The sequence below is a fragment of the Vipera berus genome (assembly GCF_964194415.1).
Source record: "Vipera berus genome assembly, chromosome: 10".
NCBI classification, from domain to species: domain Eukaryota; kingdom Metazoa; phylum Chordata; class Lepidosauria; order Squamata; family Viperidae; genus Vipera; species Vipera berus.
The window spans coordinates 2,044,191-2,070,830 of NC_138213.1; the positions used below are offsets into that span (position 1 = coordinate 2,044,191).

The 26,640-nt window shown below is 48.9% G+C and overlaps 1 protein-coding gene across 5 annotated transcripts in view; it reads left to right on the forward strand.

The window, feature by feature from the left end:
* GSE1 (Gse1 coiled-coil protein) overlaps positions 1-26,640 on the forward strand; it is a 175,333-nt gene that overhangs the window by 101,288 nt on the left and 47,405 nt on the right. The window contains exon 1 of one of the 5 annotated variants that reach the window (XM_081336128.1): positions 24,865-25,044. The exons of the other annotated variants lie outside the window; for them this stretch is intronic. The gene's annotated coding sequence lies outside the window, so the exon portion shown is untranslated. Of the gene's footprint in view, positions 1-24,864; positions 25,045-26,640 lie in introns of those variants that run through there. 5 annotated transcript variants of the gene reach the window in all.

Sequence of the window (26,640 nt, forward strand, 5' to 3'; positions counted from 1 at the left end):
ATCAGTTGTTAAGCGAGGATTATTTGTGTAGACTTGTGTGGATGTCAACAGTGGCTGCTATCTGTAATGCAGCCTCCCTGTCCAGTGGCAGGCAGTTCCTGGATGCCAAAAACTTGTTCTGTAGTTCAGAAGGCCCAGAGCTGCACCTGGGTGGTGGAAGGAAGCTTTCCTATGCCCTAAATTAGGAAGATGGCAGTCATGAAAGGAACAGACCTGATGGATCTCGGATCTTTGATTTCACATCCCAATCCCACACAGGACCCTCATTCAGTGACCCGTCCAGCCTCGACATTGTAGGAGGACAACCACATAATGTACATGTTAATAAAAATCAGGAGGCCTTACAGACATTATAAGTAATGCTTGTGCCTTTTAATACCTGTGGTTGCCTGGAAAAGGTGCTGTCTAGGTCCACTTGAAAAAACACTGACTTTGGAGTGCCAGGTGTGCTGCATTCCAAAATACCTTCTCTTTTCCGAACTACATGATGGAGCTTGTAGCTCCGTCAACCACTGCCGTGTCTTAAACCGAAGCGTGCCCAAAAATGTGTTTATTCAGAGGGCCTGTGCACAAAAGCGTAACTGTTTATTAGGGAACTGTTCCTAAAGCCCACATTTTTTCCCCGACATTGCACGCAAACATCCCCTACAAGAAACCTGCACAAGAATTAACGCAAAGGTGTGGGTGGATGAGAGAGTTTGAAAAACAGACCCTCAAGCCAAAACGGCACCCCAAAGGGATTCCCTTCCTCGGTATCTAGTGTGACCCCTCCTGGCTCCCCCCCACCCCGAAAGAGAGACATTATAAACAGGGAACATTGGCCTCCTTCAAAGGCTGCCAAGAGCCTGCTTAATGGCGCCAACTGAGGAGCCCCTTTTAAAGTTCAAACATGGGACCTTGCGCTGGGGTGCTGATCCAACACTCCTTTTGTTGTCCTAACCTTGCCCTTCCCTTCCTCTTCCCTCCTCCTCCTCCTCCTCCTCCTCCTCTTTCATTGTTTTGCTAACATCACTTCCTCCTCCTGGGGCTGAGTGTCAGAAGACATTAGCCACCGAGGATGAGGGCTGGAGGGGGAGGGGGGGTATCAGAAACCTGAGTAGAGGAAGGATTAGTTCTTCCTCCATCCCCCCCTAGTCTCTTCCCTCTCTTCTTTCCTTCCCTCTCCTCTCCTCTCTTTTCCATCTTCCTTTACCCTTTCTTTCTCCTCCTCCTCCTCCTCCTCCTCCTCCTCCTCCTCCTCCTCCTCCTCCTCCTCCTCCTCCTCCTCCTCCTCTTTAAGGCAAACAATAGTTTTGCACTGGGTAATCCGAAGAAGTGTTGCGCGATGGCTCCTTGGGGATCCTGAGAGCGCCGGTCCTTTGCAGCGTGGGGAGATCTGACTTGAATGCCTGCACCTGCTGTGTGGTCTAGCAAGGGCTGGTTATGACTAATAGAGAAGCTCTCTGCACAGTCTGGTTCAGGAAGGAGGGGTTTGTGTGTGTGTGTGTGTGTGTGTGTGTGTGTGTGTGTGTGTGTCTTTGTGTGAGCGCCCAGTTCTTTTATCTCTTACACCCGTAGGTTGCATTTCCTGAGCTTCTGAGGGCTAAAAGCTAGCATGTGAGGCCAGTCAGTAGGATGAGGTCAGTCTATGAGAGGACCCCTCGCAGTGCTTGGCATGGTACCCCCTCCCCCGGCCCTTGGCTGCATTTTGCCAGAGTTCAGCTCTAGGACAAGTCAAAGAAAGAATATTCACCCCTTCCAGCTGCCCCCCCCCCGACTATCTCCCCATTTTTTTATCACCCCCAAATAAAGACACTGTTTTAGGCTGAACAGAGACCTCCTCTTGAAACTGTGCAGGCAGTTGTGTCGGCAGTGGGTGTCAGAACCCTTTATGTTTTGAGGTATCCTTTGAATTATCAAAGAAATTTAATAAGGCCAACAGGGAATTTAACATATTGGCCTGGATCCTGATTTCTCCTATTCTAATAAAAAAGAATTAGTCCAAGTCAGCCCATGATTGATGGGTAAGTTGGGGGGAATTTGCAAGCAGCTCCTCAAAGAAAGTCTGAAATCTTTCTTTCTTTCTTTCTTTCTTTCTTTCTTTCTTTCTTTCTTTCTTTCTTTCTTTCTTTCTTTCTTTCTTTCTTTCTTTCTTTCTTTCTTTCTTTCTTTCTTTCTTTCTTTCTTTCTTTCTTTCTTTCTTTCTTTCTTTCTTTCTTTCTTTCTTTCTTTCTTTCTTATTGGATCCTAAACCCAGAAGCTTTTTTGGTTTCTGCCATCATCTATGTGTCTTCTGAAGATGAGAAAGTGGAGGGCTGTAGCAAGCATTATGGAGGACCTTCATAAGCTGACATGTGTACTTCTTTGTTGAGTGTCTTCATTAAGAACATGAGAAAGATAAGGTGCAGCTTCCCAGCCCTTCAATATCTGGGAAGCATAAGCTATCCTGGCTGATGTCTCCAAAGTTCTCAGGTGTGCCTCAGGGATAGTCATTCCAATTGTGTCTACTTTGGGGTGGGGATGTTTGTCTGCAACATTTGTGTGGAGGTTCTGTCAACAAATCTGGAGACTGTCAGGTTGGGAAAGGCTGTTTGTTGGCTTCCCTTCTCCCACTCCTTTGGTCCTCTGAGGTCTCTGCTAATGGCTTCCATTCAGGGAGTGTCTGATGATGATGATGAAAGAATCCCACACATTTGCAAGAAGGCAAGGGAATAAATCAAGAAAGCCTGAGGTGATTTGTTTGGCTTTCTTTTAGCCTCTTGCACAGATCTGGCTTTCACTTAGTGTCTTGCACAAATCCAGCCTCAGTGATTTATGGCGCTTCTCTCCATCCTTGATGTTCTCTAGGTCACTGTGTCTAAACCTTCCCAAACCAAAGTTGAATTGCCAAGGTTGAGAAATACTGATCTAGGTGAGGGGTCCTTGGTGCTCTCTGATCTTGGTTGTTTTCTTGCTGATGTTTGATGAGCCAACTAAGGAACATCATCAGTGCAGATAATGTTAACTAGTTTGGGTAATGAAACATCTGCAAGGACAACAGTGGGGTCCTTGGTGCTCTCTGATCTTGGTTGTTTCTTGCAGGTGTTTCATAACCCAAACTAGGTAACATTATCAACATTAATGATGTTCCCTAGTTGGGATATGAAACATTGGCAAGAAAACAACTAAGATCAGAGAACACCAAGGACTCCACTGTTATCCTCCTCCTCCTCCTCCTCCTCCTCCTCCTCCTCCTCCTCCTCCCTCACTTCCATTGTGGTGCCAACATTCCTCATTGCTTCAGGCCTTCTGGTGTGATCCGTTTGCTAGTTTGTCATTTAGCTGTTTTGGAGCCAGTGCAAATAGTGACATTTGCTGGGCATAAAAATTCAATTAAATTCCAGAAGGTAGATTAAATATAAGTGAATTTTAATAATTTGCTTTAAAGGCTGAGGATTACTGTAGGCGAATGGGAGGAAATGATACTCACGTGATGGGGTTATTTTTTTTACCATCAATATAAGGGATCACTAGCCAAATGTAATTAATCTCATTAACTTTTTGCTTGGGTGTGAGGTTAGGGAAGAAGAAGGAAGGGCCATGTTTGCACGGGTTGGATTTAAGCCTCCACATGTTTTGCTGCACAAAAGATCAGGAAGTCCTTATCCACGAATGTTAAGCACCTGAAATTTCTAGGGTATTTTATGTTCGGGGAAAACCATCCCATTAAATCCATATCACTTTGGCTGATGTCTACCCTGCCCATCAACATGTGATTGAAATAGATGACTTTCATGAAACCTGCATTGATGGCCATCCTCTCAAAAAGTTTTGATGGATTTCTTTGTGTCTCTATCATTCTCCTTTTGGATTTCCGCCATACAGCGTGGTCTCGGACAACTCACCACTGCCAGCTCACCACGGCCAACTCACCACGGCCAACTCACCATGTGTCAATTCAATGCTGTATTAATCATTTCATTCAGTTACTTTTGTCATGGATGACCACATTTTTGTCAAAGTAATTGTAACTCTTGTATTTCTGGATTGACTTTCTTTATTTTAATATTATTGACCACGGTTCCGTCGAAATGAATTTAACTTTTGTATTTGTTGAATTGTCCCCTGGCAAATTGTCCCATGGCGAGCTGGCTGTGGTGAGTTGGCCCCGGTTAAGTTGTTCTATTTCAGTGGCATCCTTGCCTTTTTAATCTCCCCTCCAATCTTACACCCACAGGAGAGAAGTTGGCAGTAGATTTTTTTTACTTTCTGGTGGCACAAAACGGGCAGAAATGGTGACGTCTCACCTAGAGACCTTGTTTGGCACCCAGTGGTCCTGTCCCTTCTGCCGTTGTTTTGCCTGAAAGAGCTGAAGTGTCCACCTAAGAATAAACATGTTGGATATCCAACTGCCCAGCCAGCTGCCTCTTTCCAACCGGCATGGACACCAGGCCGTTCCCATCTTGCTTGCTGCCGCACATAGTGCCAAGATCACCTGTCTGTCTGTCAAGAAGCGGCTCGGTTGCCCTGGTGACAGAAAAGGTGGACTCCAAATTGCACTCGGTGAGAAGCCCAATTCTTTTGTGCGTGTTTGTTTGCTGGCTGCTGGCAAATTCAACCCACAGTCTAGTTTCATATCCTGTAGGCAGCAAACCTTGGCTTGCCGACCTTGTTTTTCAGAGTCAGAGGGGAAGTTATATTTGGCTCGAAGGGGGTCTTTGTTTGCACCTAGTTTTGGGGGGATTTTAGATGTCCCTGTGAAATTGCACCCTGATGAAGGAAAGTTGATCTGGAAGAAGAAGCCAGTGGAACGTTAAGGGAAGAAAAATCCAGAGAAATGGGAAATCTTGGTAGACAGAAACTCCAAATAATCCCGAACTTGGCCTGATTTTCTCTGGGGTAACAACCATCAGATAGAAACTCTGGATAGGCTGCCAACATCATTATTCCACCCTACAATAATAAAGAATCTTCCTGAAATCCCTGATGGATCTGTTTCTTAGCCTTGCCTACCTGGAAGAACTAAAAGGCCCGAAATAAAATCCTTGTCCTGCTCTCTGGGTCCTCTTAACACCTTGCTACCTTTTCTATCAGGGACACATGTAACATGTGAATGTGGAGGGGAAGACCCCTGAACATGTGAGGGGTGCACTGTCTCCACAGCTGCCCCTAATGGGCAGCAAGCTGGTTACAGTTGCATCCACCTGGTTTTTTGTTGTTGCTTCAAACCAATTTTTCCCCCCTGCACTTCCAGAAAAGAATCTCGGTCAACCTCTCACTTTTGGGTGGCTGCTGTGCGATCTCCCCCTACCCAGGTCCACCTGCTGATCTGGTCCTCCTGCTGGCAGACCTTCCATCCTGGATGCGGGGAGGCCTCCGTAGACCCTCCTTTTCCAGAGAGATCCAGGCCTTCTCGATGCTTCCTTCCCCGACATTCTCCAGTGGGCAAAGCCATCTGCCACCTGCTACGCTTGGCCCCAACCCTGGCCAAGAGTCACAGCTGCTTTGGGGAGCCAGCTCCCAGCCCTGGCTTTGTGCTTTATCCATTCTCATGCCTGTGGATTTTGGACGGCATCTTTTTCACTGGCCACCCGGAGTTCTTGGACCACCGCGACTTTGGAGAGCGAAGGGAAAAATCTGGCCTCCATTCTGTGCCATCTCTGCGCTGCTTCTCCCCCCCCCCTGCCCCCACGTGCTTCCAGCCGAGAGGGAGAGAGAGAGAGGTCCAAGCATGGTTTGCACACTAAGGCAGCTCAGTTGGTGCCGTTGCCCAACTGCCAGTCAGATGGACATTTTAGACGGGGAATTTCTCTGTCCTTGCATTTTAGAAGGCAGAACGCCTTTATTGCAAAGGAAGGATCCTATTCTTCACTTGCTCCGTTCCTTTTAGGGCACTGAGATAAATTCATATTTGTGCATGTCTCCACATTGGCGTGATTGTGTAATTTACACTTATGGTGAGCCAGAATTGGTTGCCTGCAAAGGAGAATTCCAGTGGATATTGGCTAGTGGGATCTGCTTAAAATGTGAAACAAAGGAGCTGATGGGTGACAGTCAAGGATTTCATAGTAGCAATCACATAGAGAAGAGGCAGTCATTAGCCCTGGCAAGTGAGTAACAAGAGGGGATGGAAATGGTGGTCCAAACCAATTGTGGCACAACAGATTGTATACTCCTCAGACATAGGAAGTTGGTAGACCTGGACCATGGCTTTTATCTGTGACGGCCACCACTGTGCTCCTTACGTTGTAGACTAAGATGTGGAAAGAGTTGCTAGGTCAACCCTGAAGCTACTCAATGTACCAGAGTGATTTGTAAACATGTAGTTTGCTACATTTACCAAGATAGCAACTCGCTTTTCTTTCTGCTCCTCCTTTTAATTTCAAGCATGGAGAAGGAATCAGAAGGACTGAAATCTCCTTCGAAAAATTGGCATTGATTGCTTCCTCATCTCCACAGTCCTTTGCTGAAGACCTCTGCTTAAATGACTGCTTCTCAACCTTGGCTGCTTGAAGATGGGTGGACTTCAGCTCCCAGCTGCGCTGGCTGGCTGGCTGGGGAATTCTGAGAGTTGAAGGCCACCTATCTTCAAACGGCCAAGGTTGAGAAACGCTGGCTTAGATCCTTGTGGTGGTTGCAAATTACGGGAGATTCTCTGTTTGCAAACCTGCAGGTGGAGCAGGAAAGTACCTAGGAGTACTGGTGTGAGGAAGGTTTAGGGGCCCACCCTTTAGGTGGGGGTTTTCTGCTGGAAAGAGGCTGAGATTAATGAACGATCCAAGGTCTTTGCTGAAGACTTTGAGCCTGCTTCCTGATACCTCTAGAACGCTTCCTAGAACTGAAACATCTTCTTGGGTTGGAAAGTGAGAGATCTCCTTGTTCCAGAGCAAGACACTTCAAGTCATCCACTCACACCATCTACCCTTCCGAGCCCAAGGCATGTACATGCCAGAAAGATGGCATTCTGAACCAGTATTGTTTTCATGGACTGGTACTTTTCACCAAAGTTTCCAGAATAGTCTTCTTTGGTCACCTAAAGTTCTTGGTGATTGATTCTGCAACCTCCCAAGCAATAACGCTTATGCTCTGTATAGCTAGTCCTCAACTTACAACTGGAATGGAGCCTGCCCATTACGGTCACAAGTTGTGATGTTCGTAAAGTGGGTCACCACACGATTGGACCTGCTTTTATGACCTTTTTGCTGGTGGTTATTAAGTGAGCGCTGCAGTCATCAAGCAAGCACCGCAGTGGTAAAGTGAACTTATTGTTTGCTGTGGGACTTTTTTTGGCCAAAAACAAAGGGTAAAGATAGTTTTGGGCATAAACATTGTAAAAACATGGTCATATTATCGCGAGACATTGCAAACAGTGGTAAGTGTGGGTTGTTGAATGATCAACATGTAAACTGTGACCAGCGGAGGAAAGGAGCAGCCAGAGAGAGAGAGAGAGAGAGAGAGAGAGAGAGAGAGAGAGAGAGAGATGAAAGCAGATACAGCACTTTGCCACTTAAATAATGAAGTGCACGTACATATACACACGCACATTTTTTTAAAGCGATAGGCACTCAGACCTGTGGCAGCTGGCAAAGGACCTATCAGAAGAGACACTGTCCCCTTTCCTCACACACTGGAAGGAATGCCTCTTTCAAGGCAAGGACTTCTGCCAGAGACTCATGAATAATTTGAGATCCACGGGCAAAATACACCAGGATGCCTTTTCTTGAGAAGAATTGGATTGCCTCATTTGGATGCAAATGTATGCACATTTAATTGATCACTCAGTCCAGGGCATAGGCTACGATTTCATTAACCAGGTTACAGATGTAATAGCATTTTTGCTGGGTGTTAAACAGGGCTGTGGTTAGCAAAACCTGGCCACCCTATCCATCCAGAGGAATTTTTTGTTGTTGTTCCAGAGCAGGTCAGCATCTCTCTGGGTGTTCAGCATCCCAGGTTCAACATTCAGCATTTCCCTTTTAAAAATAAATAAATGAAAAGTTGTATTGGAAGGGATGAAAAAACCCTTTTACAAGGGTGGGAGGAACCTGGAAAACTGCAGTCAGAGAAAGAATCATCCTTGCCCAAGCTGGCATTCTCCAAATATTTTGGAAATACAAGTAGTCCTCAATTTATGACAGTTTGTTTAGTGACCGTTCAAAGTTACAGCAGCACTGGAAAAAAGTGCCACTGCAGCACCTCCATGATCACTCAGACGCTGGGCAACTGACTCGTATTTACGACGGTCGCAGCATCCCGGGGTCACGTGATCCCCTTTTGCAACCTTCTGACAAGCAAAGTCAATGGCGAAGCTGGATTTTCTTAACAGCTGTTGACTAACGGCGTCAGTGATTCATTTAACAACTATGGCCAGAAAGGTCTTCAGATGGGGCAAAACTCACTGGACAACTGCCTCGCTTAGCCACAGAAATTTTGGGCCCAATTGTGATCGTAAGACAAGGACTTATCTGTTCAGGTCCAGTAGCTCCGGAGGCTGCCAGGTTGGAGACGGCCGTGCTCTCTAGACAGGCAGGTAACTTGATTTGCGTCACGACCTGGGTGCAAGGTGCTGGATCAGTCTGGCAAGATCTTGGTCACCTCTCTTTCTGGGAACCGCAAGCAACACATGTTTGCACATGTGCCCGTATTAAACACACAAAACTCTTCCCTCCTAATGCGGGGCGGCGATTGTTAGCAGATGGCGCTGGTATTAAGAAGATGAAAATACATGCAATAAATTTGCTATTTGCCAGAGTTAATTTCTTATCCCTAGGTAAAACCTTCCCACTGGCCTACACCACGCCATCTGCATAACTCATAAAATACATTCTGTTGCAACTGATGGGCGGTGCGCGAGCACGTTGCGTTTCATGCACATGGGTCTGTAGCGGACTTGGGAAGAGAAGCAGTGGAGGAATTTTGTTTGAACCTGGGCCTTTGTTTTTTTTTCTGGCAGGTCCCTTGTTCTATCACCCTGGTTTCCCTCATTTATTTTATTTTATTTTCAGTAGACGCTGGGTGAGGTTCCCACTGCAACGGGCTGTCTTGGAAACCTTATCTCAAACGCTGACTGCAGCTGAAAGCAGCGCTCAGAAATTAGTTAATTAGGCGGCCCTCAATTTACGACCCCAGTTTTTCCGTTGCTAAGTGGCACAATTGATAAGGGAGCTGTGCTCCATTTTACGCCCTTTCTTGCCACAGTTGTTAAGTGAATCACTGCAGTTCTTAAGTTAGGAACACGGTTGTTAAGTCAATCTGGTTTCCCCATTCACTTGGCTGGTCAGAAGGCTGAAAAAGGGGATCACGTGACCCAGGACACTGCGACCGTCATAAATATGAGTCACTTGCCCAGTGTCTGAATGACCATGGGGCTGCTTCAATGGTCATATGTGCAAAAAATGGCCATCAGTCACATTTTCCAGTGCCATTGCAACTTTGCACGGTCACTAAACGAGGACCACCTGCGCACAGCTGTTCTATCTGAGCAACAACAAAGAGCCAGAGGCAGGAACTGAAAACACAACTGGATTCTGGAATTAATTCTCCAGAAAAGTGGTGTTGATGACTCAAAGTTTCCTCAGAGCAAAAGCGGGGGGAAAAGTCGCTTTATCATTCCTGCTTAGGCTTAGGCCTTAAGAGCTCTGCTGTAGCCTGAACCAAAGTTTCATACTTTCAGGCCTTCTGTCCCATCTTTGGGTAAAAATGTTACACCTGAGTTGGTACCTGAGTTTGCACTGTCTCAGGGGAGCAAGGAGGAAACGGATTCTGCCAAGAGGCATCCAGTCTGCACCGTTCTGGATCTTAACCCGGTTTCCCGCTTGAGCCTACCCTGCAGGGCGGTGCGTCAGGCTTGCAAGGGAGGTCCACTCAAGAAACAGGCATGGCAAATAGGCTAGGAATGCTCTCGACTGCCGTGGGGGGTAGAATAAGAGAGCCTCAGAAGCATGTCCGAGTTTATTTATTTATTTATTTTTTAATTCCATTTATATCCCGCCCTTCTCCGAAGACTCAGGGCGGCTTACAAGCTTAGCAGTAGCCTTCATTCTATGTATATGCCTGCTTATTAGGGCTTTCACACACACACCCCAAGCGGCATTATTACAAAGTCAGCTTAATTGCCCCCAACAATCTGGGTCCTCATTTTACCTACCTCAGAAGGAGGAAGGCTGAGTCAACCTTGAGCCTGGTGGGACTCGAACCCGCACTAATTGCAGGCAGCTGGTGTTACTTAAGGAGGCATTAGCCCACTGCTCCACCAAGGCTCTGTTTCCCGTGCTCCATTTTATGATTTCATTCAGCCATGTCTGATTCTTGGCATTTCTGTGGTCTCTCCACATCTTCTTTGAGTGGTTCTCTGCTCTGGCTGGCGTCAGCTTCGTTGGTGTCCAGCCACCGTGTTTTTAAGAAGAGACTGGACAGCCACTTGTCTGAAATGGTATAGGGTCTCCTGCTTGAGCAGGGGGCTGGACTAGAAGACCTCCAAGGTCCCTTCCAGCTGTATTCTGATTCTGTTCTTTGAGGGCCTGGTTTCCTTTTACCGCTAACTTTTCCAAGCACAATTGCTTTCTCCAGTGAATTCACACACAAACACACACACCCAATGACCCGGTGGCCAAATTAAGTGAGACGCAGTTTTGTGATCTTGCCTTCTAGTGACATGCCTGGTGTTACACACTCCGGGACTTGCTTGTTCGTCACCTTTGCTGTCCAAGGAATATGCAGGAGACTTTTCCAGCACCACAGCTCAAACAAGTTGATTATACCAAGCAAAATCAAGGCGGGGTTATTTAGAATTCCTTTCTTACGCTTTGGTCATTCACAAGACTGAACAATCTTTCCTCTCCCTTAAATCTTTGCTCATTCCTTCCTCCTTCCTAAGGACAAGCCGACGTTCCTTCTTGCCATTCCCACATCCCTCTAGAGAAGGACGGTGGCACGGTAGCAAAACTGCTTTGCGTAGACAGAGAAAGATTTTAGCCCCTCGACAGACAGACACCATTATCACCCCCAGCGCTGTGACTCGCGTCCTGAATTTCTATGAACGTGGCACTCCAAATTTGGGAACAGCCTCCCTTTTTGCTTCAGGGTTTGAAGAGCCAGGCCCATCAGGTAGATTGGAATGCAACTCCCATCCTTCCCAGCCGCTACGGGCGGAAAATACGATGGGCCGAATGCGAGGCTCTGTTGGGCAGGCGGGCTGTAAAATAAGTGTTGCAGTTCAGTCCAAGGGACTTGAGGATGTTCCTCTGTTGTGGGGTCCTTCTCTGATCAGCTCTTTACCCCACCTCCGTAGGTGTCCCGAAACAGGAGCAAGCTGTTCAGATTCTCTGGATTCTTCCGTTGCATCTTGGCTGACCAGCTCCTCCTCCTCTCCCTTCCCAAACCAGGCGATTAACTGCACCTCCCAGCGCCCTGTTCACCCTCTGTTGGTGAGATTGATAGAGATTGCCGCTGACCTTTGCTAAGACAGGAAGCGTTATCGTTAATACTCCCGTTTCCCCCCCCTCTTCCCGTGACACATAAATCTCCTATCAACTCAGGCAGTCAACGCAGTCTGCCAGGCGCCTTTAACCACACACCCCACCCTTCTCAATAAGCGCTTGGTGGGGACCGGGAATTTGAGCGAGAGCTTCCCGATGCAGCCAAAGAGGCCGGGAGGCAAAGATGTGGGGATGGGAGAGAAGACACCCATGTCTGCCATGGGGCAGATGCTATCTCCCGTTTCTTTCATGTCCCCTTAGTGATTTCAGGACAATCCAGGGCTTTCTGGGCCAACAGGAGTGCTATCTGTACCTCTGTTTTGCAGATGAGTTACCAGCACAGAAGCTGCTTCTTCCTTGGTCAAAGCCCCACCATTGCACGTAGGTGTGTTTGCACTTATAAGTGTGCACCTGCCCTCCATTTTTCTGCCTCTTCCAGCTGGGCTCCCGATTGTCGTTCAGTAGGCAGAGGTTTGGCTGTCGCCTGGCACAGCCTCTCCACCCCCAATGGGTGCCTTGTAGATGTCCATCCTGTTGGTCTGGCATTCTCACCGTTCCTGCCCATCATGACACCAGCCAGCCATGGCTGGCTGTGCAGAGATGGGGTAAGCATTCCAGACTGGGGTGCTCTGACCAGGTCCTGGGGGTACTCCCTGCTGTCCTGTCCATGCATTTTTAAAATCTGTGCTGGACACGTGTCCAGGCTTGCACAGAGCCTATCTTGGATGGCTCAAACCCTGGATGGAGAGGATCCAGGGTCACGGGGAGTAACCAGAGGAAGAGACAAGGAGGGCACAGAAGCAAGGAGAAGGAGGCTCAGTGCTCTCCTGATGGCCCTGTGGGTTTGCCAGCCAACACAAGAGCGGCTTGGGGGAGGCTGTGAGAGACTTCTCTAAAGGATGTGCAAGTCCGAACAGGAGGGGTGGACAGCTCAGACCTCAACAGATGGCCTGCTCAAAGACCTCCTGGGGGGTTAACATCTCTCTGAACCTCTCCAAGCCCCGGTTAAGTCAGACAGAGGCGGGAGGCGCATTGCTTCTGAGCTTGCAGAAGGCTTTTGCGAAAAGGCGCCAGAGCGTACGCCTCCTGGAGTTTTGACTTGATTGTGCCCTTCCCTTGAGGCAGCCCTCGACAGAACCGACCGACCCCCCCCCCCGCCGAATCCCCACCCCCACCCCACCCTGGGTCCCCTGCCTTTGCTCTTTCCTGCCCCTTCCTTCGCCCCCCCCCCTCTTCCCTTTTCATCCGCTTTGCCAGCTAAAGCCTGGGTGAATGTCTAATCTCCAATTTTATTCGTTAGAGCTCCAGCCTGATTTACATAATCCACATAATCACCCCGGTTTTAATTGCCCACAACTCTGCGGAAAGATCATGTGGTTAAGTGGTAAATCATAATTAGATAAATAATTGGTTTGGCCACAGCAAGCTGCTTTGTTATACCTGCCATCTGCTGGGCAAGTCCCCCCCCTCCCTTTCAATTAGAACAATGGGCCTCGGATGGCCCCTCCCCTTTCTTATCTGCAAAGGGGGCAATGGGGGGGGTTGGGGGGGCGTGGATGGGAATGACGGAGCCTGGATCCCTGCCCAGTCTCTCTCTCTCTTTCTCTCTCTCTCTTCTGTGCATGGCTGTTTCCCATCCATGCATCCTTCACAGATGCATTAGCCATTTATTAACTGAGCCGGCTTATTGCATCAGAATGAGAAATTTGACTTCTTTGCATAAAAGGGTGAGTGGGAGGGGGAGTGCAGGGAAGCTGCTGCGCTGGGAGGGAAATGTGTAGCCCTGGGGGGGGTCTTCCCATTAGTTCTGCACCACTGGAAGATCCATAGGGCCAGATATTGTGATTATGCGTGTGGTGAAATGGGGGGGGGATGACAATTATCTGGAGGGGGGAAAGTTAGCTCACCTGGTCATTCCCACCCCCAAAGAGCTCTAGCCAAGGAAGAAATCTCTCTGGGGGGAGGGGGCTTCCAAGAAACTGACTTTGGAAGTGCTTTGTGGTTTGCTTTTAAGAGGAGGCTTCCTTTGTGGGGTTGCATGTCTGTGCATTTTAAAGGGAAGGGGCTGATCTTGTCATCACAGGGGGAGTTTTAATATTTCTGCAAATCTCCCTGGGTCCTTTCTGAGCTCAAGTCCCCCATCATTTAAGATCTTGGTCTGCAGAGAGCTTTACAGGTGGTACTCCTGCCTCCAGGAAACTTTTAATCTCTCCCAGGTGGCCTGAACGTTCACACGCGTTCTCTCTTCCTTCCTTCCTGAGTCCATCCAATGGTGTCTCTTTGGCCACCACAAGAAAGCAAGACAGAGTTCACAATGAGTTGACTTTGCTGAAAGTGGAGCCCTGGCCAGACCAGAAGGACATGTGGGTCAAGAGTTAAGGGCAGGTGGGGAGGAATGTTTCAACCAGTCCAGCTGAATTTGCAAGTGCCTTTCTCCAAAGCAGAGAACACATTCTCTTTTCGTGCCTCTCGAAATTTCTTGCTCTTTTTTTTTTCAGATCAGTCTGCATTTTTTTGGCTTTCCTCATCTCTCCTCTCTCTCCCCCGCCTACTTTTTAAAATTTATTACTGCAGATGTTTGCACGAAACCAAGATCTTTTGTTGGCGTCTCCAATGTAGAGAAAGGGCCAGGAAGCCCAAGTCCCTCAAAACCGGCGTGGTTGTGAGGTGAGATGCACAAGGAGCTTGGAGAGGTGGGCTGGGACTGAGATTCAGAAGGCCATGAGTCCTAGGGAAGGTCCTGTCTCAGATGGTGTGGAGGTTCATTCTCCGAGCTTTGTGGGTTGGTTTCCCAACGTTTCATTACCAGCCTAAGTAACGTCTTCAGTGGAATTTAGGGAAAGCCAGTGTTGGCATTATTTTGCTAATAACGGTTTTGTGTGGTCAGTAGGTCTTGTGATGGGAGGGTCACATCAGGTGAGTTCTCGTGATGAGTCAGGTGTGGGTCACATCAGGTGAGGGTTTTGTGATGGGTCTTGTGATAGTTCAGGTGAGGATCTTGTGATTGGTCTTGTGATGGGTCAGTGTGGGTCACATCTGGTGAAGGTCTTGTGATGGGTCCAAAATTCCTACATTCAGAAAGCAACCCACAAGCTTGGAGAACGATTCCCCACCCTCATCCTACACCTGAGCTACAGATATTGCACGCGTTCTCCTATTACGTTTCTGCCCTGGACTCAGATTCCTTTTATCAGACCAATGTCTGGGTTGTGGCTTTTCCTTCTGTTCCTCAAGGTTATTCCTTCTTCCCGTTATAAACATGTGCAGTCTAAATAGGATTGAAATGGCCCCACCTGCCCCTTTTAAACGCACGAGCACCTGGGTCCTTAAGAAGACAGTGATGAATCATTGAAATGCCCAGGTAGAATCTTCAAGGAGGAAGAGGTGAGGTTCACTTCTCTGCTCGGGACAGGAACCTTGAACTAAAACCATCTCCGAAAAGCCGTCGGGATAATTCTGCCCCAACGTGCTACTTGCCCGCTGCTCCTTGATGCTCCTTGATGCTCCTTGATGCATACGGAGGGCTCAGAGCAGGGAGCGATGGAGACATCCCCCTTGCTGCCCTCGCGCCCTCTGCAAATTGCTTGCCAAACACGGGCATTCTGCCTGACTCTCATTTTTCCGGGTTGCTCTCAGAATAAAAACCCTTATTAAACCGGCTTGTCGTCATTTAGCAGATCAGTGATCCACAGCCGGGTGATTGGTGACAGAGCCTGTGAAAATTGTGTGGGCTAAGCGAGTGGCACGGCAAAGGCAGGAGACGCCAGCTTGTGGTGGGGAGAGTGGAGAAATCTCAATGCGGCTTCTTGAAACTGGCAGGAAGCCTACTGAAGGAGTCCAGCCAGTTCTCACCTTACGACCACAACTGAGCCCAAAGTTCAAGTTGTTAAGTGAGGAACGTGTTAAGTGAGCGTTGGCCCATTTGATGACTTTTCTCGCCACACTTGTTACGTGAATATACTTTCCGTTCTTAAACGAGTGACACGCTTGTTACGCGAATCCCGGCTTCCCCATTGATTTTTGCTTGTTAGAAGGTCGCAAAAGGGGATCACCTGACTCCGGGACACAGCAACCATCATAAATATGAATCAGTTGTCTAGCATTCCAATGTAAATGTGAGTCAGTTGTCAAGCATTCGAATGTAAATCACACGACTGGGGATGCAACTATGTTCATAGGTGTGAAAAATGGTCATAAGTCCCTTTTTTCAGCCCCATTGTAACTTTGAACAGTCACTATATGCACTGTTGTAAGTCGAGGATTCCCTCTATCTACAGGTAACCTGGGGTGCCTGAAGAATCTTCTCCCCACCAGCTCCCATAGGGAGCAACAGGGCGGGCAAGGCAGCAATCTCAGTTCTTAAGCCAGGAGTTCCAAATTCTTCTTAGCCCCGTAGGAAGTCCTCAGCAGTTCTTCCTGCAAAAACCAGCTTGGGAGAAGTAGAGTTAAAAATCAGGATAGGGTTGTTGTTTTTTGCCCCCTACAACCATGGAAGTTCCAAGGTGCATCCTCCATACACGATCCCCTGTTTTATTAGTCCAGCACGTTCTAGGCCTCCCAGTCAGGTTTTGGCAGGAGAAAAGTAGAGGCGTAGAAGAGGCGTCCAGCTGGATAGAAACAGCAGCGCAATTGCTACGTTGAAGGCCGTCCTAGGTACTTTCCATCAAGAACTGGTTTGACAATTCTGTTTCTTCCACCAGCTAATAATGTTTGCCCAAGACGGAGTTTATTTACTGTGGGCTCTTCAGTCAGGTCGTTCTTTCTTCCTGGAGCCTTAGCAGGACAACAGTTGTTGTTTTCCTCCGAGGAGTCCAGGCCAGGTCAGTGACTTGCATGGACCCAACTTAGATTTCCTTGGGGATTCTGCAGATGTTCGTTAAAGTTGGATACTTAGAGCTCCTTCCTTGCATGGGATGACAGGTACCTAAGATGGACAGTACAACCGCTTGTCTTGGGAGCTTGGAGTGAGTAGCCCATGGCCAGGATTGTTAAAGAAGATGGTTGGTTTCATTTCAGGAGGCAGCGCTGGCTCTGTGAGGGCCTTCCTGTTTTGATTTCTTATTTATCGATTGCAAATGCCAAATCAGCCTCGTCCAGGACCCCCAAGCAAGTCAGTGGAAGCTCAGAACAATCTGCTCTTTGCTACATCCAGACCAGGAGACACTTGGGGAAGCCTTACGGAAGTGAAGTGATGAGAAAGGCCGTTGGCTGCATCTTAGCTCTCCGCCGGCTGAAATCCTGGGTTAATCTCTGATGAGGAGGCTTCTTAGGAACAGTCAATTAAAGCTGCTCTGATAGTTTGTCTAATTGAAAGGCTGCCTAAAGAGGGAGATTACTGCAGGAATGTTTTTTTTCCTCCATGCCCTTGTAAGGGTTGGATCAAAGAGGAGAAAAGAACCATTCCATTGGGAATCACTCTGCTCCCAGCCTCTAGCCAAGGCCCTGGGGAACTGTTGTGTCCTTTCAAGCCAGAGATCCTGAATAACCCCCTTTAAAATCTCAATTCTCTAGAGTAGACTCAAAGCCAGGAGGCAGATAAGTTGATCCCTTGCAAACAGACTGCGTTTTATGGGATTCTTGGTGCTCTCTGAGTTTGGTTGCCTTTTTGCAGAACTTCCATTACCCAACTAGGTAACATCATCAGTGCTAGAAGGGAGGGGGTTTGCGAGGAGGAGGAGGAGGAGGACTGCGGGGTCCTTGGTGCTCTCTAAGCTTGGTGGCTTTCCTGCAGACATTTCATGACCCAACTAGGTAACATCATCAGTGCAAGGAGGAAGAGGAAGGAAGGAAGGAAGGAAGGAAGGAAGGAAGGAAGGAAGGAAGGAAGGAAGGAAGGAAGGAAGGAAAGACTGCGGGGTCCTTGGTGCTCTCTAAGCTTGGTGGCTTTCCTGCAGACATTTCATGACCCAACTAGGTAACATCATCAGTGCAAGGAGGAAGAGGAAGGAAGGAAGGAAGGAAGGAAGGAAGGAAGGAAGGAAGGAAGGAAGGAAGGAAGGAAAGACTGCGGGGTCCTTGGTGCTCTCTAAGCTTGGTGGCTTTCCTGCAGACATTTCATGACCCAACTAGGTAACATCATCAGTGCAAGGAGGAAGAGGAAGGAAGGAAGGAAGGAAGGAAGGAAGGAAGGAAGGAAAGACTGTGGGGTCCTTGGTGCTCTCTAAGCTTGGTGGCTTTCCTGCAGACATTTCATGACCCAACTAGGTAACATCATCAGTGCTGTGTTTTGCCTATTAGCTATAAATGATTGGGGACGGGGAGGGGGCTGAAACAAGAAACATTTTGTGGTGGGAACTTCCAAGCACGTTCTCAGCTGCCTCCATTTGAAAAGAGCAGGGAGACTTTGCAGGAGGCTTGGAGGGAGGGAGGTTGCATCTTCCAAGCTTTTCTTTATAGCTTGAGTATCTGTTCTGGTTGCCTGGAGAAACTTTCAGTGGCTCCCAGGTTCTGAACGTAGCCCTGGGCTTGTAGCTGCGAGATGTGGGGGGACTTGCAGAGGATAGGGGTTTTAGAAGGGGAGGTCTGGAAGGGGTGACGATTTGCTAACTTGTCCGGCCTGAGAGCCCTCAGATCTTCTGCCAGCTTCTGTGGGGCATCTCTTTGCCCTGGCTTGGACATGTCAGCCAAGTTTCCTCGGACGAACATGATCAGGGGAGATGTGATCTCTGGGCTCCAGGCAGTCGCCTAATTAATCTGCTAATGAACCATGCTGCTGATATCCTTTGGATCTTTGAAGCAAGAGTCTGAAATGATGTAATCAGCTTGGCGAGAGCCACCTTCTTTCCATCATCGCCATCCCGGCCATAATAAATATCAGGGTTGTTGCAACCAGGTGGTATTCCTGCCTAATTTCACCCACGCAAGTCCAGTTCAAACTCATCTACAGGACTGATGTAATCCTTTCTTCCTGCTTCAATGGGCAGAGTTGGGGGAAGAGAGAGGGAGAGATTCCAGGAGGTGATTCAAAATGTTTTGATGGCCAGGTGTTGAAGCTTTGGAGCGGGTAAACCAACTTAGGGAGATCTGGAGCTAGTTAGGCTGCTTCGTGGTTTAGTCTGTGGAGCTTCTGTTGGGTGAAGATTCTTCTCTGCGAAGAAGTCCTTGAGCTAAATGGCAGGCCAGAGGCACATCTTTCAGAACAAGCTGGTGAGAGACAGAAGACAGCCCTTTTTTACTCCTTTATCTAGTAGATTCCATACTTCACAACCACCCCTAAGGACAGACACAGTTGTGGGACAGAAATGGCTTTACAAGAGCTTGCCTAGGAACACAGAAGTCTGCAGAGAACTCAACGGCAAAACGGGTAGGTGTGCAATCTCTCCATCTTAATTTTATTGTATTGTGCCTGGGACTGCTCAGGTGTAGGTGGCTACCCAGTTTCATAAGACCTCATGGCACGTATATTCCCAGGTGTTGCACCACCTGGTTGCACCTCCTAATCCATCACAATCTATCAGAAAGGATCCATCACCTCTGGCTACCATGTTTTTCAGAGAATCGTGGATCCTCAGTGCTGCTCGTGTTCAAGCCTGCACACCTTAACTGTCATATTCTAGAGGCCTTCAAGTCTTGGCCGTGCATTAATCTCCTGTTTAAAGTGTGGGACAGAAGTAACCTGTGGAGCCTGTTATATCTGTGCTTCACAGTATTATGGCTGTATTCTGCCAGTGGTAAACTATGTTAGCGTGGCTTGCGATCTTCATCAAGGTGTGAGGGTGTTGACCTTGGCTTCGATAACTCCTGAGGTAGATCATAGTTAATGTAAAAAAAGATGCTGAGACTCTAGAAAAAGTACAGAGAAGAGCAACAAAGATGATTAGGGGAGAGGAGGCCAAAACATAAGAAGAGCAGGTGCAGGAATTCAGTATGTCTAGTCCAGTGAAAAGAAGGACTAAGGGTGACATGATTGCAGCCTTCCAATATCTGAGGGGCTACCACAGAGAAGGGTGTGTGTGTGTCAACCTATTCTCTGAAGCACCAGAAGGCAGGACGAGAAACAGTGGATTGGAAACTAATCAAGGAGAGAACCAAGCTAGAACTAAGGAGAAATTGCCTGACAGTTAGAACAATTCAACAGTGGAACGTGTTGTAGAGCCTTTCTTCCATCGACTGAAGTTGTCAGAAGTTGTGGGTGCTCTATCATTGGAGGTTTTTAAGGAGAGACTGGACAATCATTTGTCTGAAATACCCTAGGGTCTCCTGCTCCAGTAGGAGCTGGACCAGAAGACCTCCAAGGTCCCTTTTAACTCTTGTTATTCTGCTAATGTAGATTGTCTTCTTAAAGGTAGGGTTCTTGTGCTAATACACATCTCAGGTTTGGGGATTATTTTTCTTTGGGGAAGTTCTAAGCCCCACCATCTCTTGTTCCAAAAATAATCCATTTCCCTCGAAATGCATCCTCCCGTATGGCAGATGAAGGGCCCTTGACCATTGATAGATGGTCATCTTCCTCTTCTGCTCTCTTTTCATTTCTCCCCATGCCAGCCCTTTCCCATACTCCAGGCTCAGCTTCCTTTCTCTCTGCTGGTCCCTGTCTTTCTCCCCCCCTCCCCCCAATTCCCATCCCAGCCCTGAGAAGCGTGGCAGGCAAAATCCACGCTCTGCGTCTTGCTTTCTGCTTTTCTTCTGCTCCATTTGCTGGCAGCCAGAAAGAGAATCTCTCCCCGTTGCATTGGGTAATATATTATTAGTTCCGCTGCTTTCGCTCCTGTGAGCTCAAAATAGCCGCGTTCGGAGCAGGTGGTGGGTGGCATGGGTTGAGTTCAATGGCAGCCGATTCCTGAAGGATGCTTGTCTATTATTCACGGCTTTTACAGGGGCCCGCACGCTGCCACCGAGGCGAGCTAGCCGGGGGTTTTAAAGGCCAGTGCTGAACTCAGATGTGCTCAAGGTCTCTTGGCAAGCCCTCTGGGGGGGCCAGGTGTGAACTCCTGGAGGGGCCGAGGCTTCGCCAGCTGCACCAGCCTGTCGGTGCTGGAGTCCTCCTGATTTATGGCCTCCTCCCCCCCTCCACTCCAAGCACATTTACCTTGCCTGCCGCTTCTCGGGAGCGCCTATAAATCTCTCGGTGCACCTGTCTCCTCCGCCTGGTAATTGCTGCATCCTTCAGATGCCAGGTGCTCAGAGAGCCTGACCCCCATCTTTTATGAGCCTGGGAGAGGGGCTGGGGTGGGAGGGGGGCCGCTGTCGGGACATCCAGAGGCCAGGTGGCGCAGACCCTCCCCCAGAGAAATAAGCCCAGACGGAACAGAAGTGGTGCCAGCAACAGGAGCACCTGGGAGGGTGGCAGCGTCCGTCCCTTGCAGTCGCTGGAGAAGAAGGCTTGGTTGGATTTTTGGCGGCTGGCTGGTTGTGGGTCAGGATTTAACAGTGGGGTGCACATCATCCGGACCTACTTAGGAATATTCTTCTCGGTTGCTTGATAATTCCTGGCAAGGGGAATCGGATTCACGCGGATCAGTCTACCTGCAAAGCTTGCTTTGTTTGAACATCTTAATCCTTAGAAGCAAACTGGGAACATCCTGAATTCAGACTGGCTGATGATAAGATCTTGGGGGGGGGGCAAACAGCCAGGGGTGTGTGTGTCGCTGTATTACAGCCCTGACATGATGTCCTTAACTTGATGTTAAGGCTCCCATTTCCTCAGGGCAAAATCCTGTGGCTTTGTTTGGAGTTGGCTTAACAAGTGGTATGAATGCAGACAGTCCTCGCTCAGCAAACATGGTTGGGACCAACAACTCCCTTGCTAAGTGAGGCCGTCACTAAGGAAGACATGATGGCGGCTTGCAATTTTACCGCAGAGTTCTCTCTTGATTGTGGGTATTGGAAGCTAATTGTCCTGTCACATAATTGAGATTTGGAAGCTTTGCAATGGTCATAAGTGGGAAGACTGGTCATAAAGCTGCCATAACTTTGGGCAATTGCTAGACAGGACAGTTGTCAAACGAGGACTACCTTTAGTGCTTTGGAAATCACGATTTACGGCTTAGCATCTCAGGAGAAGTCAGCCCTTGAACGGGTGTGTGTGCATGTGTTTGCAGCTCCCCCCACCCCCCAAGAAGACCCATGCTACCTCACCATCCAAGGATGCTCTCCACACCCTCTCCCAATTGGCAAGCTCGGTCCTCCTGTCTTCCTGTTTTCATTTTTAAAGGGGGTTGCCACTTGACGCTATCCAAGGCTTTCTCTGCGGTTGTGCGGATGCTTTCCTGTTTACGTGGAGGTGCCGATGACCTTGCAGTGTGTGATGCAGTGAGTTGCTGCCTTCTCCTGCTTTGCGAGATGCGAGTCAAAAGGCAGCCTTGAGTGGCATCAGCTGTGCCATCCCAAAGAGCTCTTCCTTTCCGTGTCTCCTGCCAGGGGATCTTTGCAGAAGGATCTAGCTGTCCCAGTTCCCACTGAACTCTCAACCAGATTTGCAACAAGCCTTGCCTGGAAGCGTCCACAGCTCAGGCCCTGTAGGGGATGAGGGGTCACCATGCTGAATTATGGGGCCAGAAGGAAAACACTGTCCAGCCCACCAGAATGGGGGGGGGCTTCCTGTGGGAGAGAGATCTTTCCTTGAATGGGGAACCAGTAGCACTCCAGGGATGGCTGCACAACATCTCCCAGCATTTCTTCTTCATTGGGCCGGCTCCATGGGGCTCCTGGGAGAAGGAGTTCAGCCATCTTTGGAGGAGGACCAGGGGTTCTCCTGTGGGCTGACCAGATCAACAGCTGGCCAGCTGCTGCCTTCTAGTGGTGGCTAGAAGTAATGCTGCCTCTCTATTCCATCCACTTAGACTAGGTGAGGTGGCCCGTTCTCCACTGTAAGAGCATCAAAATGATTTGGACTAAAGAATTAAAACCTGTAGAAAGGAGAACTTATCCAACAGGATCCCCAGACCTGAATGATTTGTGGGTTTAGAGACGTTGGGTGTAGCAACCACACTGTGGCTTCCAGACCCTGTTCGGTGTTCTGTATTCCAGATCCAGATGTTAGCCTCTGAGCTTCTAGGCCAGGCGGTCAAGCTTGGATGATGGCCTTCCAAACAGAAATGCAGACAAAAGCTTTATCGATGGCTTTGCCCACAATTAACAAGCCCGTTGTGAAAGGAGAGGTAGGTGTTGTCCTATCTCTCCTTTCACAACTGGCTTGTTAATTTGTGGGCAATGGGAGGGGAGCAGGATTCCAAGATCTGAGAGGCTGGGAGAGGAGAATAGACATATAAACAATTGAGACAGCAGGCAAATGAGCTGATAGCTTATCTCATAAATAGCAATTTAGCCCAGCTGGAGAGAAAGCGAGAAGGAGTTTGTCAAATCACACAGAGACTCCACCTTGGTGAATTCACTATGCACGAGGCTGGGGGAGTTCCTCTTACCATTTCCAAGGTTTTGCATTTAATGCTAAAGATCTCCTATTGAGATCTGTGCAATTCCAGTGTCTTGGTTGCGCCCAATTCTGGACAGCTGGACAGATCTCGTCCCAATGAGGGATCTTCCTAGGGTAATCTGGGCTAAACAAAACAACTTTCATCAGAGCCACAGGGTTGCCGGCAATTGTGGGAGGGGTCCTTACAGCTTTTTGTTGTGCTTCCACCAGTGAGCCAAAGCTGAGCAGATGTCTTCAGAACAGAAACGTTTGTGTCTGGAGAGGAACATTGTGTCCTTACACCCTGATGCTATTTTGAGGTTGTGGCAACTGAGAGACATCGTGCTTGAATCAGGAGAATAGTGTTTCCCAACCTTGGCAACATTAAGATGGGTGGACTTCAACTCCCAGAATTCCCCAGACCTGAAGATGGGTGGACGTCAACTTGGAGTTGAAATCCACATACCTTAAAGCTGCTGAGGTTGAGAAATGCTCTCTGGAATATAAAAATGGCTTCCTCCCTTTCCTTCCTTCTTTCCTCCCTTCCTTCCTTCCTCCCTGCTTCCCTCCTTTCTTTCCTCCCTCCCTGTCCTCTGCCTCCTTCCTTCCTTCCTTCCTCCCTCCCCCATATTCTTGCCTTTCTAAAGGACCTTTAAGGTGTGTATACACAGAGACAGAGAGACAGACAGACAGACAGACAGACAGACACACACACACACACACACAGGTTCCCTGGAGAAATCAAAGTGTCTTTCCTCCAATCGCACCCTTCCCAAGGGGGATGATGCTGAACGTCAGAACGATGCCTTGTTGTCTCTGAAGCCGAGCGGCGGCTGAGCGCGAAGGCGTGCAGAGAGGCGCTCTTCTCTCCCGCCCACTCTCCCCTGCCTTGACAGCCTGCAAGCTCTCATTCCCACTCTCCCCCCCTCCCCGCAACTGACAAGTGCCCTCCCCTGTCACCCAAGAGCAGGCAGGCAGGTTTCACTTCTTGCCCTGGGGCGTCTCCCCTTGCCATAAAGCCAGGGAGGGAAGAGGAGATGGCAGCTTCCCAGCGCCTGGTTCCCTGCCAGGCGCGAAATCAAAGGTGTGGGCAGTGCCTGCCAGCGTGGTGAAGCCTGGCAAGTGCTGACAAACATGCTCGCTCAGGATTCTCAGAGGCCGTTGGAGAGACACACCTGCATCAGGCAAAGCGATACCCAGCGAGCCAGGTGCTAGCTGGGCACGGCCAGCTTTTCAGGGAACGTTGCTTCGGCATCACGGGCTCAGGAGAGAGAGAGAGACAGAGAGAGAGAGAGACAGAGAGAGAGAGAGACAGAGACAGAGAGACAGAGAGACAGAGAGAGAGACAGAGAGAGAGAGAGAGAGAGAGAGAGAGAGAGAGAGAGAGAGAGAGAGAGAGAAAGAAAGCTCCGAATTTAAGCTTTTCCAAGGTTTATTTTGTAATCTCCTTGCCCTGCCCTTGTTTGCATATTACAAGAGCTGGGCAAGACGCAGGGAACCTTTGACTCTAAAGCAGGGGTGGGCAAATATGACACCTTTATGACTTGTGGACTTCCAACTCCCAGAATCCCTGCTAGGTGCGCCAGCCCTGCTAGCCCAGCTCGGTGAGTCCACACACACACACACACACACACACACACACACACACACCAGCCGCCTTCTGCGCTCTTCCATGCGTTGCTTTGCTGCAGAGCCAAAACTGCAGGGTTGCATTCGAGGAGACAGGCAGTCTGACTCCAGAGGGTCATCCGAGGCACTCAGCAAAATTGCAAGGTGCTGACGGCAACCACCAGGTTCCCGTTGGGCTGCAGCAGGCGGAGTCTCTTCTCCCCACCTAGCACCTCCGTGCGGCGCAGGTTTCATCAGTTGGATGTCTGCCTGTGGGGCAGCTGTTTGACAGCGGGCAGCCAGCCAGAAAGGAGGTGTGCTTTAAAAACACACACACACACACAAAACAGAAAGGCAGCCAGCTGGTTTGTTTGCTGAAAGGCAGCACCCAGCTCTGGTTTGGTGTGGGTTTCCCCCCCCCCCCAGGACTGTCGATGCAGGAAGGAACAGAACGGGAGAGAAAGGGGTAGAAGAACTGTACTGGCACCGAGGGTGGGGCTTTCGGCACCAACAGATGGTTTTGGGGGGCAGGGGACACAAAGGGGGACTCCCTCCCCGTCTCTGTTGGCTGGTTTGCTCTTGCAGTGGATGCAAACACCGAAGCAAGACAAGGAATTTTTCATATTTGGGGTGCTTCCCTTTGCAAAGGTGAGTTTCAGGATGATTTCACACACACACACACACACACACACTCCCAGTTTTCTGGGAGTCAACTTCTCTTGCTGACCTCCTTTTTTGGTGGGGGGGGGGCTGGCTACTAAATTTTACTAAGGGGTAACCAGATGCCAACAGGAGAAGTGTCATACGATGCTTTCGATCAGTGTTTCTCAACCTCAGCCCCTTTAAGATGGGTGGGACTTCAACTCCCAGAATCCCCCAGCCAGCCATGCTGACTGCAGCATTCTGGAAGTTGAAGTCCATTCATCTTGAAGCATGCTGGCTGAGGGATTCTGGGACTTGAAGGGGCCAAGTTTGAAAAAAACACTGCTGTAAATCAAGGAAGCTGCTTGCTTCCTTCCTTCTCAAAGTCGAGGAAAAAAGCACTCTCTGTATAGGCAGAAAATCGTCGTCACCACTGATGTCAGTCTGGCTCTGGCAACAGATGTTAGGAGGGTTTGGCTGGGCTCCAGGCGGAGGGCAGGGCAGGGCAAAGAGACGAGGCTGGGAGTGAAATCTATGCCACTCAATCGGATGTGCTGAAGCTGGTTAGAAAGGTGAGCTGGTTTTGACATTTAGGTTTTACGTGGCTACCTGTTTTTTAACTGTGTTTTGTGGAGAAAGATGCAGCCAGTGGCATCTTGGGTTGTATCCGGGGCGAGTGGTGTGGGTTGTGCTCCACACAAAGGTGTTGGCAGAGGGAAGGAGAGCGGAAGGGCAGGTGTCAAAGCTCTGCAAATTTCCCTGATATAATCAGCAAAAATTTTCATGCTGTAGAAAAAGTTCCAGAACAGAGCCTTGCTCTGTGTGCGCATGCATGTTGGGGGTGGGAGTGCGAGGGGCTCCGCACGTCACAATAAAAAGATGATGGATGGGTTGTGGTTTTCCTGGAAATGCATCTGTTTGCAAGTCAGTTGTGACCAGTTTAATGAAGCAGCTGCGTCTGTTGGGCTGGAAACGTTGAGGAGCAGTTGAAATGTATAAATGCTTCGGAGAAGGCGGTGGAGTGTTGTTTCTCAAACTTGGCTGCTTTAAGATAGGTGGACTTCAACTCCCAGAGTTCCCCAGCCACACTTGGGGAGTTGAAGTCCACTTACCTTAAAGTTGCTAAGGCTGAGAAAGAGTGGTCTGAAGGATCTACTCAGGTGCTGTTCAGAAGCTTCAGTGGCCAACTGATCTGGCTGGTTTTAAGGCCTCCTTCCATAGAGGGGGAAGGTAGAACAGGCATTGCTAGCACCATAAATTGTGGCTTCATTGTGCTGTTTCATAGCTGTCCACTTTGACGGTTGTATACGATAAACACAAGTTCACTGGAGGAAACCAACCTTTCAGAGCTGAATCCTTCAGCTCCAGGGATTGTGGAGTTGCCTTCTGCGGCAACCAGCTAGGCTTGTTCTGCAGGTCCATTTACATGCTCCACAAATATCTCCACTGGTTTTGCAAGCAGCTCAGAACAATTAAGGCTGGATTGTGGGGAGCTCATTTGTAAGGTCCCCTCTAGCAAGCATCACTGGCAAGACTTGGAAGAGAGCAGTCATCTGGATCCAGTAGAGATTCTCTGGGTGGTTGGCATCATATTGCCTGACG